Raw genomic sequence first — 5,575 nt, forward strand, 5'->3', positions numbered from 1 at the left:
TCGCTACGTAAATTGTCGTAGGCTCCCTTTATATCCAGAAATTCTATCCATAATGGTCGCTTTTGATCCACTGACACCTCTATGCATTTGGTTAGGAAAAAAATTGTCCTCTAAGCGCCTGTTTTCTCTGATTCCATTTTGTAGTTCTCCGAGTGTGCCATTCCCATCTAACCACTCTTGTAGTTATAATTTTATGGCTTGCATTGCCAGCCTGTATGCCACCGAGGTAACAGTATTAGGCCGGTATGAGTTGGCATCACCCCTGCCTGCTGTACCTATATATATCAGGTTCATCCTGCTCTTACGCGAATCTTCTGGTACTTGTTTAGTTTTAATTACTTTTTCGACAGCGCGAATCTATTGTGCTTTGCTGTTTGGGCGAAGTAGGCTCACGAGCCGTATAGGAATTTCATCCGACCCTGTCGCCGTATTAGCAGGGGCAATTTATACGGCTTATTTCCAGTTTAGTTTCTCCCATCCCACTTTCAATCTCCATCAGTACGCACTTCAGTTTACCCATTCTCCAAATGCTGTAGTACACTCTCCGTTCTTCTGATATTCTATTATTGAGCGAATGGGAAATACCGCCTGTTTCCCTTTAAGTACCTGACCTTCTCCGCTTATGTGGTGACGCTGTACTTCTTCGGTTTTTTTTTGTTGGTTCTTTTAGATGGTTCCAAAACTCTCTAGGTGCGCCTTTATGGTTTGCCCGCATGTTGTACGCCCATCGCCCACTTTCTCGTATGCGTTTTTGCCGTACAATTTATTGTACTTCTAGCTTCTTCAGGTGGGAGAAATTTCATTCCATAGTTATTTATTATGCTTTCGTTTCAACTCCCTTAGCCTAACCGTGCTCTCTCAATGCTTGATGTATTTGTGTAACAGCTTCCTTGATTTTTTTGTTCCACCAGCTTCTCTCTTTCATTTTCCTTTGCATTAGTCGCTTTTTAGTGTTCCTTATCTTTCCTTGAAAAAAAACCACACAGTTTGGTGAATTCCCAATCCTTCTTGGACTGTCTGTCGATTTCCGCCTGCAGATTTTTGGAAAGGTGGCGCCCTCGCAAAATACAACGGCCGCAATTATACCCCAACTGGCACAGCTGCGGGGGCGCGCTCGCCCATTGACAGCGTCGCGACTCGCACGCCGCTTGCGTTTGACCGAGTGGCCGAGCTTCTGCGCAAATTATGCTCAAATGATAAGGCCGTGCTAGACCTGATACCTTACATGTGCCAAGCAGCCTAAGCGCGGTATTTCGAATAAGCGCGAGCACGTCAAAAGCTGTCATAGTGACAAATGTATTGTCTATTCGCTACAAAATCTGCCCCGCAAGAAGGGATGTCCATGAAAGCCATCTTAGCCAAACGTTAACCAGCACCCGGCATATGAAATATTCTCTGCCGGTGATAACTATGACTCTTGAGTAAGGTACGACTGCGTGAAGCACAACTGTCGGTGTAATGTAGCCTGTATCCTGTTTGGAAAATTCCTTGAACATCCACAATAAACATAGAGGCAGAACTTTATGACGACGTAACGCGCAATCAACCAAGCAATTGACCACCAGAATCACAAGTTAGAACATCAGAGATAATAAAATGTGGATGTAAAATAGTTCGTGTACATTCAGTAGGTGCAGCCATTTATTTTCTCATCAGCTTCATGGTTTCTCTATCACCAAGGTAGCTATTGTTTTAGCAGCGCATCAAGCGGCTTCTATTACTGCGATGCAGTCTCTTCGGAGCGGGCCATGGCGTCTTCTGCACGGAAGCCTATTCCGCCGTTGCCACCGACTCCACCTCCCAAAGCAGCACCAGGGGCGGCGATCATGGCTGAAACAGAGGTACGAAGAAACAAAAAAGGCAGTTTTATAGCAACAGCCTTCAAATGCCCGTTCTGCAAAAACCTCCTGTTTGGGTCGTCGGCGTGACTACAGTAAATATTTTGACTGGTATATTACTTTACCTGCTGACATTCAGGTCCTGTTGGCTGCCAACAGGGATTTGTGAGACCTAAATAGCCCATGGCTGCGAATTAGGGTGTGCATCTGCTTGCCGTTCCCGTTGCGTATGTGAGGCCTCAAAGGGAATCATATTCGCCTAAAGGTCTACCGTGGTCATCCGGTACCCGCGGCGGACGTGTAGTGAGTTTGACGGTGGCTTGGCATGTCGTTAAGCCTAATGTTAAGTTACTTGATGCTAGATGCGAACAGGCCTAAAAGCATGGCCGCTCAGGCAGAGTGGGCAGAGGCGATGATAGCTACCATTACAAGCTCACTGCCAATTCACTAATTCCAGTTTGGCTGCAACAACAATTGTTTCATGCGCACTCCAATTGACTAGCGAAAACCGGCAATTGTTGCTGTCAGAACTTCGGTGCTTGTTGACGAGTTGTAGCTTGGCTTCGACCTCAACATAACCAACCAAAATACAAAGAAACCCATTAGGAATTTATAAGTGAAATTGAGGAATGCTGTCCGAGGCTCAAATCCGGTTCGTGCATCCACATTCGCTGCTGCGTTGACATCACTTGTGGTAATGACACCGAAAGATGTTCAACCGGACAATATTACCTGAAATGAAGTACTTAGGTACCCTCGAAGTCTCTTTGGTACTAGGGTACTAGGGATACTAGTTTGCCAGGGAAAAATTTCGTGACGGTTACGATCCCCCTGCAAAAGTCGATTAGCGCGTGGACCCCAGTGTTTTTTTTGGTGACGGCGCATTGCTGCTGCGTGTCAGGAAGCAATCGCGATGTCACCGGGAAGACACCCGCTATTCTGGCGTTATTCTGGAGCGCGTGGCCGCCGCCGAGAGCGTCTCGCACGGTTTTGGCATACCGCACTTCCGGTCACACTTTCTCCATACTTTCCTCCGCTTTCTTGCTCGCTCTAATCGGTCTTTCTTCGGCTTCGTCTTGACTCACCCCCTTACAACGAGGCCGACAGTGATGGGAAAAAGCTGCCACCGAACACGTCTATCGCGGCCTGGGCCTACCGCCCCCCTCATATTTTCGCCATACTTTCTTCCTACGCTTTCCAGCTCGCTGTACCTTGTCTATCCTTGGTGTCCTCTTCGTTCCCTGGGTTAGAACGACGTCAATGGCGAAGCGAGGCACAACAGTGGATACTGAGGAGCTGCTCAATAAAAGCCTCGTCTGCTCTTATTTACTGAATATTGTCTCACTCGCACTCCTCTGAGAAGCTAATAAAGTGGTTGTTCGCTGATACTGAAACTAGGTAGCGACGCTTTTGCACCCTTAGCGTTTTCCGAATACTGGGTTTAAATAAAAAAAGAATACTTTTTGGATTTACTCTACAATTTTTAAAGAATTCTTTTGGCAGGCAATAATAATAACACTGGTAAAAACTTCCAAACACCCCTCGTGCTCCTAGGAGCCGAGTTAAAAGAACCCTGACGAAATTTGTCGGGCCTGAAAAGGCTCTGAAACACCTATAAATTAGAGTTAAGAACTGCTTAGTTACCTAAGATGACTGCAAGCACAACTAGAAGTTGGAGTCCAAAAAGACGGAACATGGTGGAATTTGTTTCTGAAATAAAAACAGAATCTTTGTTGATGGGTAAAAACGATAGACTTTCATTATTAAAATTTGCAGTGTAAAAATTTAGTCCAATGAAGGGCAGGGCAGCTGGAAAAATGCTATGAAAAACAACAATAGTATTAGTATAAAAACGCACATCATATGACGCGTTCCTAAACATATGGTTTGTTTAAAGACAGCAGTTCAAACTAGATGGCGGATTCAAAATTTCTGAGCGATAATTAATTTTCCATGCGCAAAAACGTTTGATTTCACCGAAAGGCAAGCGCACCCATTTTAATTCAGATATTTCACATGTTCGTTGCGTTCTTTAAATAGTTAAACCAACACATTGAAAGTGCAAACATAAAACAGTATTGCAAACGGCTTCGCAGTTAAATTTTAAATTCCTGCAATCACAGTTGTGAATAGTCCAAATGAAAGGGATGTGCCGGATGCTGCGGTAACTACACTTCAAATTCTTATTCCTCAAAATTCATCGCTACATGAGTCCGCAAAAGACAAATCTTCGAAAGAATTCACGAGAAAGATGTAATTCTGCCTCTTGTAATTATCGTAGCTACTTAGGTCATACTTGCCTATGGAACTTCACGTAGAAGACTCAACGTTTTTCCGGGCAATAGCTGACAGTAAGCCTGGGGAAAGGCCGCGCTTTTATAGCGCGAACCAGTGATTGTTATATTTGCTTTTTCAACTTCTGATGACAGTAATTTAGAAGATACACACAAAAAGAAAAATCGCTGCGTCTTGTTTTTTTTTTTATTTTGAAGAATACGCATGCCTTGACGGTTTTTAGCATGTTGGAAGCCGAACAGCGTAATTGGAAATGTCAGTCCAACATGACATCGCTTTTCGAAAAATTGGAGATGTCAGCGTAATTGGAAATGTCAGTCCAACATGACATCGCTTTGCGAAAAATTGTTTGTCTTTTCAAATACTTAGATCGAATCCCCGTTGTACCCAAAAGAAGCAAGCTTGATCGCGACGTCGCAGAACAAACTCAATCAGACAAACCAATTTCAAACTGCCATTGTGTGAACTTTTGCGTGTAATTGGACGATCCTTTTGGCACGGTCGAAATAGGTCTGCTCCAGTTCAGACCAGACAGAGCAATTAGGGCGTACGACGTATCAATTTTACCATTTTGCCGTCATATGATCACAGGAAACGTCGCGAAGAACTTCCCTGAACATTGAGAAAGTAGCACGGAACCATTTTACCACACAATCTTGAGGTTTGTTAATAGTTCATATCAGAGGCAGATAGTGCATAGGGGTTTGAATTTTCTTTATAAATAGGCTACCATTTATTGGTATGTGGTCCGCTCTACTGCATTGCCGAAACCTTTCCTGTCCTCCGTGTGGTTGTCAATCGACGACACCAATGGAGAAAGAGAACAGCACAGACCCCTTGCGTTCAGATATAATTCTAAAAAATCCATCCCCTTTTGAGCTTTGTCTCATGTAAACAGAGTCAAAGTCACAGTCCAAATTCACACGGTTTTGACCATGCAGGAATGGCCAGTTTCTTAACGCGGGGGACACAGGTTCGATTCCGAGAAGGAGTATTTGATGAGGTGCGTGATGAGCGTCTGTGGAAACCCATCACCACGATTTGTCCCCTCGTTGTGTAATGTTGTCCTTCTTTGAGTGCGTTTTCACTTACCGTCGCCATCAGGGTGGCAATAAAGGTTCTTTCTAATAAAACCAGTGTAACTGCAAGCAGACCTTCAGAGTATTCCTACAGTGCAGATTGCACCTGCGTTGCATATCGAAGCCGCGGGTGCATATCAAGTATTACTGAAATCCAAACTGCAATGTGTTTTGCACTGGGCTCCTTTCACTTAGCAAATTGTCCTTTCCATAGGATAGCATGGCATGAGTGTTGTCAGAATGAATTGGTGGCTTTAGTGTTTACGGTAAATTTCATTAAACTAAACTCTGACAAAACAGGTCTGTTTTGAGGAATTAGAAATAAAGGTGTCCGGCCGAAGCAAACGAAAACCGCACATTTCA

General features: G+C 44.2%; 1 long non-coding RNA gene across 1 annotated transcript; it reads right to left on the reverse strand.

Annotated features, from left to right (window-relative positions):
* Nucleotides 1–1,623: 1,623 nt before the first annotated feature.
* LOC144179330 (uncharacterized) lies at nt 1,624–4,213 on the reverse strand. Its single transcript, XR_013324205.1, has 3 exons — nt 4,139–4,213; nt 3,483–3,548; nt 1,624–1,830 (listed from the first exon to the last, which is right to left on the reverse strand). It is a non-coding gene; the product is annotated as an uncharacterized LOC144179330 (long non-coding RNA).
* Between the last annotated feature and the right edge of the window lie 1,362 nt (nt 4,214–5,575).

The sequence above is a fragment of the Haemaphysalis longicornis genome, unplaced genomic scaffold, assembly GCF_048455015.1.
Source record: "Haemaphysalis longicornis isolate Haplotype H1 unplaced genomic scaffold, Haemaphysalis longicornis Haplotype H1 scaffold_4, whole genome shotgun sequence".
In the NCBI taxonomy this organism is placed as follows: Eukaryota; Metazoa; Arthropoda; class Arachnida; order Ixodida; family Ixodidae; genus Haemaphysalis; species Haemaphysalis longicornis.